The sequence below is a fragment of the Prionailurus bengalensis genome, chromosome A3, assembly GCF_016509475.1.
Source record: "Prionailurus bengalensis isolate Pbe53 chromosome A3, Fcat_Pben_1.1_paternal_pri, whole genome shotgun sequence".
Classification (NCBI taxonomy): Eukaryota; Metazoa; Chordata; class Mammalia; order Carnivora; family Felidae; genus Prionailurus; species Prionailurus bengalensis.
In genome coordinates this window covers 66,222,667-66,235,878 of record NC_057354.1, presented here as the reverse complement: position 1 = coordinate 66,235,878, position 13,212 = coordinate 66,222,667, and positions in this window count along the sequence as shown.

The following is a 13,212-nucleotide window of genomic DNA, read 5'->3' as shown; positions in this document are numbered from 1 at the left end:
TTGTTGTGCACCCCTCTGCCACGGGGTGGCTCCACTCTCCAGCTTCCTCCCCACGACCCCAGACTCCTGAAGCCAGAGTTGAAATGCCAGACACCAAGGTTGCACAGCCATCACTCAAATCCCCCTGCACTGACCAGGGGCCCCAAGATGCCGGCCCAGGGCAGGGGGTAGCAGCCACACAAAGGGGAGAGGCAGAATTTGCCAATCTTGGCTGCCAATGATTTGAGAAGGGCAGCATCCGGGGGAGAGATGGAAATGCAAACCAGGTACTGTCCAATCCAGTTGTCTAAGTGAAAGGGCTCAGGGGAGACAGAGGATCCATCTGGGGGCAAAGCAGTGCAGCTGGGGAGAATTCCCTGAGCATGAGAGCACAGCTTTTTAAGAGGTAGGAGAAGGAGAGATGAATGTGGCTTGGCTGGACAACTGTGTCCATTCAATGTTTACTGCCCTTGGAACTCACCCTGGACAAGAGTTCTTGTTTTCGCACTGATAACCACATACAACTCTTACTAGGTTTCCAAAATGAAGTTTAACACCCCTCTGATGAAGAATGTGGGTGAGTTCCTAAGACTTTGCCAGGAGTCTAGAGCTATTTGTGAGTAACATTGCCACATCTCTTATCAGAGATATTCTTCTTTGCTTGGGTTCCCTTGCTTGGGCCAGATGGGCATGTATCTTCCCTGGGATCAGGGGGACAAATCAAAAACAGAGCAGGCAAAGGGACAGGGTTGGGTTCTGTGAGCCAAAAGATGAGAGTCAAGAAGGATGAAGCCAGGGAGGGAATTCTAGGACAACAGTGGTTTCAAGCGAGCAAGCAGGAGGATGATCACTAGAGAAATCTGGAACATGGGCTGGAGCCATTACCCCACCCAGGCTTTCCACAGCAGGAGGCAAGAAAAGGCTGCATTTATAGGCCCAACTCACCATCCGAGCCCCACACCTGGGCCTCTCCAGATGCCTCAGCTTCCCTGTCTGGGGCTTCTAGAGCTTCTTCCCAGAGGTGAAGACTTTTTTGTTGTCCCTCTTAGATCAGGAAAGTAAGGCGTGGCATTTGGGGACCAATCATCAATCCTTTTACTTTTTTTTTTTTTAATTTTTTTAACGTTTATTTATTATTGAGACACAGAGAGAGACAGATCATGAGCATGGGAGGGGCAGAGAGAGGAGGAGACACAGAATACGAAGCAGGCTCCAGGCTCTGAGCTGTCAGCACAGAGCCTGACACGGGGTTCGAACCCACAAATGGTGAGATCATGACCTGAGTTGAAGTCAGATGCTTGACCGACTGAGCCACCCAGGCGCCCCACCAATCGTCAATCCTTAAAGTCCTTTTTGCCACTTCTCCCCAAAGGTCTATGAGGTCTATCGTGCAAATAGGATCTTTGGTCTTGTCCTCCCGTTCAGGATATTGTATATACCTTGCCCCACCCCAGACTTCTCCAACTTTACCATTTGGTCATTTTCTTAAACTGCCAGTTATATCTTTGATAATTACAGCATGTAATAATAGGTATTGTCACTCCAATTAAGCAGTAAGTATGTTATGTTTAAGTATTGAGTGCTTACAATGTTCTAAATGCTTTGGTAAGTGCTTTATATAGTTTATCTCATCGAATCTACATAACAACCCTATGAGGTAGGTACCGTAATTTATTACCTCCACTTTTCTGGGAGAACAAGGTGAACAGAGATGTCAATAAACTAGCCCAAGGTTCTGGCCTGTGGGTGAATTGAGCAAATCATAATCTCTCTGTGCTTCAGTCTCCTCATCTGTAAAATGGGATGCACATCAGTTCCTACCTGCTAAGAAGTGCCAAGAACAATGTCTGGCCCTTATGTGTTTGTGAAATAATGAATTAACATCTAAATGGCAGAGCTGGATGTAACACAGGTGATTTGATTTCAGAGCACACGTTCCTAACCGCTGTCCATGTTCTTGTTGATTGTATCTTGTTCTGTTTCTTCTGAAAGGTCTGACAGGGCTTTTGGTTTTCACTTTACAAAGAAAGAGAAACTGAACTATATAGTTCAGGGCTACACACGAGCTTCTCCTTCTCATTCCAGGGTGACAGGTCACATACTCTCATAGGCCAGGCACGGCTCTGAGCACTTCACATATATTTAAGTCTTGTAGTTCACATATGGTCTTAGGAGATAGGTACGGTCATCCGTTCCATTTTACAGATGAGGAAACTAAGGCACAGACCAGCCTGACTCTGCTGTCATATCTGTCCTCTACATGAGGCCAACTACTTCTGCTCCCAGGTCCTGAAGTGGGAGTTCTGGGCTCCCTGGCAATCCAGGGACTCAGCACACAGGTATCCTGCTGAGGGATCTACACCACCCCTTGTCCCACCTTTCCTGCCTTGGACTATGACCAAGCCTTCCACCAGACACCAGGTTTCAATAACTGTCCTGGCCTAACTTCCATGGGTATATCAAACTCTCGTGGTCTGGCCCATTTCTCAGGTGACCAGAAATGCTCCAGCTTTTTTCCTTTAAAAAACAAAATTTAATGTTTATTTATTTTTGAGAGAGAGAGAGAGGTGGGGCAGAGAGAGAGGGAGACACAGAATCTGAAGCAGGTTCCAGGCTCCAAGCTGGGCACAAACTCACGAACTGTGAGATCATGACCTGAGCTGAAGTCGGATGTGCAACCGACAGTCACCCAGGCGCCCCCAGAAATGCCCCAGTTTTAAAGCTGAGAGTCCTGTGTTATGGGAAACCTCTCAGTCCTGGGCAAACCAGGATGGTTGGTCACCCTACACACTGCACAAGAGTTTTACTCTTGGTGCTTGTAATCTGTGCAGCTTCCTATAGATCTCCAGAAAATAACTTCTCTCCAAATGATTCCTCAAGTCATCTTAATTTAGCAACAGCTGCATCACATTTTGAATCAAAAGAGCATAAGGAACGTTATTAGGGAATGTTCTTTCTGAATGGAGGAGATACCTCAGGTTTACTTTTCTAAAACACACCAACAGAACGTAAGCCAGCAGTTTCCTCTCTGCCTTCACACATGACCCACCAAATTATCATTTTATTTTCCCTTTGCGTTTTCATTCTCCCCAAACATTTCTTCTAATGATTTCCATTCAGCCCAAAGCAAACAGCAGAATAAAAAGACCTGGGGTTGGCATTAGGGAGACAGCATGAATAGAATAAAGGACGTGGGCTTTGGAGGCAGAATGACTGAGTGTGGGTCCTGTCTCTGACATGTCATTTTATATCTGTGTGGAACTTACTTAACCCTCTTAAATATCATCTGTATAAGGATAACACGAGAAGATCAGTGATGACACCTGCACCAGTGACTCACAGGGAGTGGGAATGATGGATGCTGAATGGTTGATGGAAGATGTCAGAGCTCAAGAATGGAGCTCCCCACAGACTGGCAGGATCCTGGTCTGAGTTGAGGCACCTAGAGAGATGCTGCTGGGTGACTGATACGTGCCTGATGTAGTCTCTTGGCCAGCTTCCTCCCTTTTTACCTTCAATGGCAGTTCCATAGGGAAGTCATATTACAAACTCACAGGATCCTGTACTCTTTCTTCATACTGCTTTTCACAATCTTCATTCAAAATTTAATTTCAGTCTTCCCCATCTGACCACAAACTCCCTAAAGGAAGAGACCATGTCTGTCTTGTTCACTGTTGCACATTCAGCAGCCAAATCAGTGCTTGGCACACAGTGGCCGTTCGTTCAATAAATGCTTGTTGAAGGGAATGACCATCAAAGGTAATAGAGGGAGAGACCGAATTCTGTAAGGCGGCCTAGGCAGAAATACGCCACCAGGTGGCGCTATTACCCCGCGTGTAAACTATCCATCAGGCTTTCTCACGCCGCTGAGTATGGATGGCTGACTCAATTTCCAATTTGAATTGGAAGTGATTATGCCAGAGTGTAACGTCTGTCTTTTATTGAGCATCATAGTAGGCAATTTACAATACATTTTCTACGGTTCTGACAACAACCACAGGAGAGGGCATCCCATCTTACTGACGAAGAGATAAATTCCCAATGAATTTTAAGAAACTTTTCTAAAGATACATAACCCATGGGTGACAGAATAAGGCTCTGAGCCAGGGTGTGTTTGGCCTCCAAGCCTGTATTCTTTCCAGTATACCCCACTGCTTCCCCCTCCAGTGGTCTAATACAACCAGTGAACAGGCTTCCCACTGTGATAGGTGTCCAACCCCCCTTTTTTCCTCACAGCTGCTTGCTGTTTTATCACATATCCAATCAGACTCTCCACATAGCCTTTGGTTTCTAAAAGGTCAGCTTACATGACAGGCAGAATAAACTCACTGTTTCTTAGACCAGACGTTTAAGTCTTAAGCTCATTGATGGGTTAGGTACAGCATTCTAAGGAAGAAATAATCTTCAATTTATCAACCAGTCATCAATAGTTCTTCATTCAGCATCTGTGTTGCACACACAGGGCTGAGCAAACACAGGCTTACAGTCTGGTTAGGGATATAAGACACGCACATACAGGACAGAATACACTGCCATACGCAAGGGCATCATGGAGATACATAACAATAAGAACACTAGGCATTCAGAAGCCAGGATTCCTGTGACTGGGGCAAACCAGGATGGTTGGTCACCCTACACACTGCACAAGAGTTTTACTCTTGGTGTTTGTAATCTGTGCAGCTTCCTATATATCTCCAGAAAATAACTTCTCTCCAAATGATTCCTCATCTTAATTTAGCAACAGCTGCATCACATTTTAAATCAAAAGAGCATAAGGAACATTATTAGGGGATTTGCTTTCTGAATGGAGGAGATCCCTTCACATCACAGATGTGAAAGCCAGGGCTTCGTTTCACAGCAAATGCATTTCAAGAGATAGGCGGCAAGTAAACTGGCCTGTTTCTACCAAAGGTGTGCACCAAGGACCAGCAAGTTTCACACTACTCGAGAGTTTGTTAGAAATACAGAATCTCCAGGGGCGCCTGGGTGGCTCAGTTGGTCGAGTGGCTGACTTCAGCTCAGGTCATAATCTCATAGCTTGTAAGTTTGAGCCCTGCTTTGGGCTCTGTGCTGACAGCTCAGAGCCTGGATCCTGCCTCAGATCTGTGTCTCCCTCTCTCTCTGCCCCTAACCCACTTGCATTCTGTCTCTGTCTCTCTCAAAAGTAAATAAACATTTTTTAAAAAAAAATAATAAAAAAATAATTAAAAAAAAGAAACACAGAATCTCTGGTCTGGCTTCAGACCTCATGAACTAGAATCTGCATTTCAATGAGGTCTCCAGATTGGGGGAGTAAGTATTTGTATTTACATGTCCCTTTAAAATGAAGTAACACTTTGGGGTGCCTGGGTGGCTCAGTCAGTTGGGTGTCCGACTTCGGCTCAGGTCATGATCTCATGGTTTGTGAGTTCGAGCCCTGTGTCGGGCTCTGTGCTGACAGCTCAGAACCTGGAGCCTGCTTCGGATTCTGTGTCTCCTTCTCTTCCCCTCCCTGCTCATGTTCTGTCTCTCTCTGTCTCAAAAATAAATAAGACATTTTTAAAAACTAAAACAAAATGAAGTAATACTCTAAAGCACTCTTTAATTTCACTGTTTAGTTTTAATTTTGGACTTTGATTTGCTTTTAAAATAATGGTACTAAATATTCTTAAACTTCTGCCATTCCTCTCTACAAGAACCTATGGAGATTCCTAATAGCTCAATTTTCTGTGGCCTGGTGATTTACTGACTGGAAAGAAAGTTCTTATCCAAAGCACCTTTGCATGTATTTGTGCAATGAGAATTGTTCAGGAAACGAGGCCTTGAAAAATCCTAAAGGGTATTTTTTGAATCACATCACTAAAGGAAGTTTGCCTTATGTTCAGTGTAATATTGGTACATTCTAATTCTTTGCAGATGGCTAACCTGTGTATGGTATATGATGGAACCATAATACTGGCTCGAGTCTCATCAGGTCACCCCCTGTCCCTGCCTTCCCACTGTCCTTCCACCTATCATTTGGGGTTAATGAAAGCTGATAGAATGTGGAATCCGTGATAACTCTAATGGAGACACTAGCATATTGACAATACTTGATTCACATCTCAAGAAGTGATGATACCCTGTGTCTAAATATGGTCCCATTTCTCTTATTCACTTGTGGAAGTTGGGTGAGTCCATTCAGAAAGGCAGCCTGGTATAAAGAAAAGCGCACTAGACAACTACATGAGGAAACATGGACTCTGGTCTGATATATGTTAGCTGTGTAGTGTCACTTCTCTGGGTCCCGCTTCCCCATCTCTAAACCTGGGAGGTGGAACCAGGTCATTGCCAAGATTCCTTCCTGGTTTCGCATTATATGAGCCTAGTTAACTAGGAGTCAGGGCATGGGTAGTTATTCATTAAACTCAGATTATATACTCCCAAATAGAATTGTCCCATGCCGTCTTTACTTGCAGATATAATAAAAGTTGAGCAGGCTGGTTACCATAGCAATTCACCTTCATGGAGTCATTTTATAAATTCAGTTCTGTAAAGTGACAATATTATGTACTGGCACCTGCAAAACTCCCTAATGTTTGCTTTGCTTCCATTCTTGCTCCGGGCTAGGGTGCCAAGAGCTGTCCTAATCTGGAGAAGCAATCAGAGTTCTCCAGCTGCCTTTCGGTCTGCTGGAACAGAAGGTGCTGACAGGGTGGGAGGAAAGGCAGGCCCCCTTTCAGTTTACTAATTCTGCAGCCGCCCCTTCAAAATGCCGGCAAATATTTTGCGATGTTGCAAGGTGTTACGAGAAGTGAAAAGCAAGCTGTGATTCAGCTGGTGTGAAGACTTTGCAAATAAAGAAGAGTGATCTGTTTTGCAGCAAACTATTATTTCTGCCAGAGCCCACAGACTGGAATACTGAAAGAGGTATTTCTACAAGGCACTGCCATCATACATATTGGGTTTTCCAGATAAGACCAATTTCAAATGTATTGGTTCAGCAGGTCCCAACCTGGGGACTGCAGACCCCTGGGAGCCGAGGAATTACCTCAAAGGATCTGCACACCCATGTGCATGTTTTGTCTGTAGATGAATGAAAAATCTGCCCATCCACATGGATTACCATCTCAAATATGCATAAATATTATAATTAATAAATTACATTAGTAAATATATCTTTGCCTTTTGTTATGTAGTTTCTTAATCAACTGACACTGAAAGTAGTTTCATGCTTAACTTTAAGAAAAAAAATTTTTCTTGGTGTTGCCATACAGCCTTCACACTAGTCCGATTATTTGATTTGAATCTGAACATACCTTCTCTATTCCCAGACCCCATAAAGCCGTCTGTGATTGCACCATCTCCCGGAGGTGAGCCCGCGGAGTAGCTGCACAGGATCCAGCCACATCTCTCTGCTCCTGGTATTTGCCCAGGAATTTACTTCATCCCCCAGGCGCAGGGAACTCATTTCTAATCTCCTTAGCTTTTCTTCCAAATATTTTGTCTATGCTGCTAGGTCTTTCTTCTTTCTCCTAAGCAGCTTCTGGAACCAAAATCCAGGAAGACACTCTTCTTTCTCTGCCTCTTGCTATCACTCCCTGCTCTACGATAAGAAGCTTGAACTAGGCCAGTGGCCTGAATGAGGGGAAGGAAGGAGGAGAGTAAATATGGGGGACAGGGATCCACTGATATTATGCTGCCACATTAATATGGCTTTCATGGGTCCAGGGCTTGCAAGAGAGTAAGTCAGCCCCAAATGAAACCAGACACCGAGCAAAAAGTGAACTTTGATAGAACAGTTAAACTAAAACCTCCAGCACCAGAGCAGTTTTCCTATATGCTCTTCACATTTTCTGCAGTGTGGTATCCAGAGCTAAGCAACTTTTAGACACGACACTGAGAATAAAGGGATCTTCTCAAGGATGGGGTGAACAATGAGCTCCACAGTGGAACATGGAGGCCTTTTGGCCAGACTGGGGTGTCGGGAGAGGTGATGGGAAGAAAGGGGCAGTAGCTGCACACCTTGAGGCTCTCTCACTCACAGTCTCTCTAGAACCTTCCTGCCTCTAACTTGGTGTTCCTGCTCCAAGCAGATCTGAAGTCCCCTCATCCACTCAAAACCATTGACTTCCTATTCTGGGCTGCATATTGGGGAACAGGTAATCCTATTTCGGTCTTGGCAAGTGTATCTAAGTCTCCTGTTGAATAAGCTTCTTTGGACTTAAGGATTTTACAGTTTAGATGGGGGAGGGAGTTGCCCTTGGGAAGACATGTGAAAGGGTGGTCTCCTGCTGAGGTGTCCAAGGCTTCTGAGTTGGGCAGGAAGGGATAAGGTGGGAGGAGTGCCCAGGGCTCTGGGGACAGGGCAAGCTCTGACAGGACTGGCCGCAGGCTAGCTGCCACTTACTTGGTTGGAGGCTGATCTGGCCCAGAAACAGCCCCAAATTTCCAGAAGCAGTGATGGCTATACATTTCTAATTTGATCATTATGAACACACATTTTGCTCATTCGAAAGAGCTAACTGCTGCATGATTCGGCAGGGAGATTGTATTTCTCTGTTTCTCAACTTGCGCTGTTTGAATCAGGAGCCTAGGGGAGGAACATGGGGGTGGAGGATCCTTCACAATGTGAAAGCAACAAACTCTCTCCCCCTCTCCTCTTGGAGAGAGAGTGGCAGCTGACTTTAAAGAGCCTGTATTGCAGGCAAAGAAGAGTTTGTTGGCAAACCATGTAGGAGGCACCGGAGTGATAAATCAGAGCTTTTGCGGCAATGTATTTTTATCACTGACTGCTTGGCTAAGGCTCATTTGTTCCAAGTGGGCTGCCTTAGCTAAGTATGCTCAGTATGGAGCGAGCTCCTTGAGAACACAGGTTTGTTCAAGCAATCCACAAAGATCCCAGGTTAACATTTATTTTACTAAAGGAGGATAGTGTGAGAAGGTAGGAGGCTCTTTGGCCCACTAACTCATGAAATAGGATTATGTTTCTCCAGCTGTGAAGAGTGAAAGTTAATATCCTGTTTGAGGAACCTCAACCATGTCATCTAAAGGCCAATTCCATGTTATGGAAACAAATGAAAAGACTCATTTGGAGAAAGTCCTCAACATTCCAGGGCACACAGGAAATAATTACAGAGTATTATTTTTGAGTGAATGTAGCAAGAAAATATAATCCTTGGGTAAATAACCAGAACGGACTAAAGACATATCCATTAAACTGTAAACAATGATCTAGATCAAATTACTTGTTTAGCTCATAAACGTACAATAATAGGTGATTTTGCTTATGTCAATAAGATAATCTTTAGAGATGTATGAGTGACTTCTGGCCTGAAATGTAGTTCATAAAGTGACTATGGAATTAAGAAACAATAAAAATGGCCTGGGAAAACATGCTAGGACTACTTTGCAGCCACTAATCTTTTACATTGACCCAAGGTTTTTTTTTAAAAAAAATGCCAGTCATTTCTAGAACTATCTAGAACTGGGCTCAGCAGACTTTTTCTTAAAGGGCCAGGCAGTAAATATTTTAGGCTTTGCCACTCTGCCATTGTACACAAAAGTGACCCCAGACAATCTGTTAATGAATGGCTATGCTGTTCCAATAAAACTTTCTATACAAAAATAGGTGACTGGCCTGTGGGCCATAGTTTGTTGACCCTTGATCCTGAACAACTACAGAACATCACTGAACATCACTGTGTAACCACTCTGTCCCCTACCTAGCCTCTGTCACAGTTGGCCACTTGGGTATGTACAACTTGTGCCTTGAGTCGTGCCCTAATTCTCTTTCATGCATTTGAACTGAGACTAGAGGGAAGGTGCAGTTGGTGGCAGAGATGTAACCAGAAAGGTTATATGGGCCTCAGGGGTTGGAAGGGCCCCATGTGGGCCTTGTATAGGACGTGTTCACTGAAAAAGCAGAAGTAAAACAGAGAAAGGGTTTCAGTTTCTTTTCAGTTCCATGATCTATGAAGACTGACTGTTCATTAGGAATCCTTATATTCTAGTGAGACCACTTTGTGGACTTATAATAGCCTCTCTTACCCTTTTCTTGAGTTGTGTTCATCGGTCTTTTCTCAGTAACTAAATCACATGGTGCTGTAGGAGGTACGTTTCTTGCCACAACCAAAACTGTATTTAATGCATTTTAGATCTGCCATCCATGAATGTAAGATCTGTGATCTACTTAATTTCTATACCAGCTGCCAGTAACAAATCCAATCAAATTCTCCTGATCAATGACTTTTCAATCTATCCTTTCTGTTCCCATCCCTCCACTATGGCCTAGTACCTTATCACTCCAATCTGGATTTTAGCCACAGTCTCCTAGAAAGCTCCTTTGCCTCTGTTCATTCCCTATTCTTAGCCATCTGTTGTCAGAGCTGTTAGAGTAATTTTTACAAACCTACTTTCATCAATCACTTAGACTAAAAGTCTATAACCCTTCCCTACTGCCTCCTGGATACAGTCTGATCTCTTCAAATCAGTACCGTAGGTTTCATAATCTGGTCCCACCTTATCTATTTATTAGATTCATGTCTCCCATGACTCTTCAACGTGAATGTCAATTTCAGCCAGGTTCACCTCCCACATCCTCCATTAATCTCACTCTTCATTCCCACTTCTTTGTCTTTGTTTATTTTTGTCCCCACCACTTCTCCTATAAATTAGAATATCTCCTCCATGTATCAAAATCTAATTATATTAAAGAGAAGGGGTGGGAAGGAAATGAAGGCTGTATCTGTCCTCTTCTACCTGACAGCCCACATTCCAAAGTAATAGTTAATGTCTGGTGACCATGAGAAACATGATGAAACTATCAAAAGTGTATGAAATTGAAGCTTTTGGATAAGGATGACATAAACACACATCTAAATTTTATCGTTTTGAACCTCCCCACATAAAACTACATTAAAGGTATTTTGGGGGGTGGCATAAATCCCAGGAATAAAGAGTGAAAGAAGATACCAAAGGAACTAAATTTGAGAGGGTAGAAAGTGGACAAATGGTAATGGATTTGGCAGACTTGAAAGACCACACTGTAAACTGACAGTAAGTAAAGATAAAAACAAATTTCAATATGCACTCCAGAATACTCAAGACTCAAGGATGAATGTCACCTCTGAAAGTGGAGTGAATTGGGATGTTGAACTAAGGAAGACTAGTTGAATGAAGGCTGAGGATCAGGACAGTTCTTGGATCTCCCAGCCCCCTACTCCATAACACTGGCTGATTGCCCCTCCCACGATCTGGCCAAAGTCTAGTGGTTTAGGTTCCAGAGATGGGAAAACAGATGGTTTCTAAATGAAGGAACACCAGGCACAGCTGAGGGTGGGTGGAGAGTATTTAAAACAGGAGAGTAAGTGAATGCGTGTATATTGACGGCTCCCAGCTCTCTCCTTCCACTTTATCCTTCAGGCAAGGGAAACTGAAGGACAATTCTGTGGAGAATATGACCATCTCAAGAGGAAATATCTAAAGATACTGACTTTAAGAGTCCCCTCACAAACAGCCCAGAGAGGTCACCTTACATTAGTGATTCTCAACTAGAGACATATGGCAATGTCTGGAAACATTTTTGATTGTCACAAACCTTGTGGCGGGGGTGCTATGGCATCTAGTGGGTGGAGGCCAGGGATGTTGCTAAGGATCCTACAATTCACAATAAAGCCTCCCACAACAAAAAATTATCCAGTACAAAATGTCAATGGTGTCACTGTTGATAAACTGTACCTTACATGGAATTCAGAGTCAACTTGCCCACCAACACAAGCAATGTTTCCAAAAAGTCTCCTACTTTATTAAGAGTGAGCAGAAAACAAAAAATGACCAGACAACTGAGGAAAACTTCTAACAAGGAAGACAGAAATCTAAATGAACAGATAAAAGCAACTGGAAAAAGGAAAAAGAAACTGCAGGAAGAAAACTCTAAAAAACAACATCTGACTTTCACTTACAACCATGATTAGTGGGGACCAGATTTACCTTCCTGGTCTAAACAACTAGAAAACTGGACAAGAATTAGAAAACTGTTTTCTGATGTTGGAAACAGGCAGCTCAGGACTTCCTGGATTTGACTTTTTTTTTTTTTTAAGTTTTTTATTTTAATTCAAGTAGAGTTAACATACAGTGTTATATTAGCTTTAGGTGTACAATACAGTGATTTAACAATTCTGTACATTACTCAGTGTTCGTCATGATAAGCGTACTCTTTTTGGATTTGACTTGAGTATAGGGATCCAGGTTGAATTTAATGAAGAATTTCCCCCACTGATTTATAATATTACCTTTTACACATATGGATTCATCTATTCCTGGTCTCTCTGTTTGTCTTTGTGCTGGTGCCATACTGTATTAATTCTTCACAATGTTGTTGGAAACTCAAATCCATCTGTTTGATCTTTAAATTGCTAAAACTGCCAATCTTTTAGCAAAAAAGATTTAAAAAAATTAAAAAACCAAGAACACTATTGCCATCTGGTGGAGAGACCTACTATTTACCACATCTAAATGAGACCCTTTGTGACTCACCTCCTCATTCCCCCATACAGTTAACAAGTCTTGAAAAATCTTCCTTTATCAGGTTTTCAAATCTTTCCCTTCACTTCCATTCTCCTAGTACCACCTAGTCTACTTCCTAATTGGTTAGAGTTGTTGCTTTTGAACCATCCCCTCTCTTTAGTTGCTATTCTTTCAAGATTTTCCTTGTTCCTATTGTCACACCTCACAATTTCACATTAATTTGATGGGTTATCATGTTCTTGCTAATGAGAAAACATTTTGGAACCAATAACAGCAGTCTGCCTACAGACAAACAGAGAGAACAAAGTAGAGGCTCAATAAACTTCAGCTGAACTTAAAAAGTTATTTAGTACTATTTGCTCATTTGCCAAATTTATCTGGGAGGCAGTGTATGCACATAAGTTTCCAACCTTTTTTTCTTCTGTAATACCAGACTCATGAATGACGTTCACATGTGTAAATTTTCTGAGGGCTTGCTAAAAAATTATTTTATTTATAAAATATATGACCAATATAAAAAAAATTCAGAGCTCTGCAAATGAATGACTCTATGGATGATGTTGGAAGCCAGGGTTCTCACTGTGGAAGAATATACAAATACAGACTGAAGAAAGACAAAAAAGAACCCTGTAGGGCTGAACTGGAATTGGAGGTATCAGTAAAACTTGTGGTTTCTAATATTTGTATTTCTTAGCTTTTTCTGTTGAAGGGGCTGAGGTGCAATGGCAACCCAGCAGGTATCTTAGT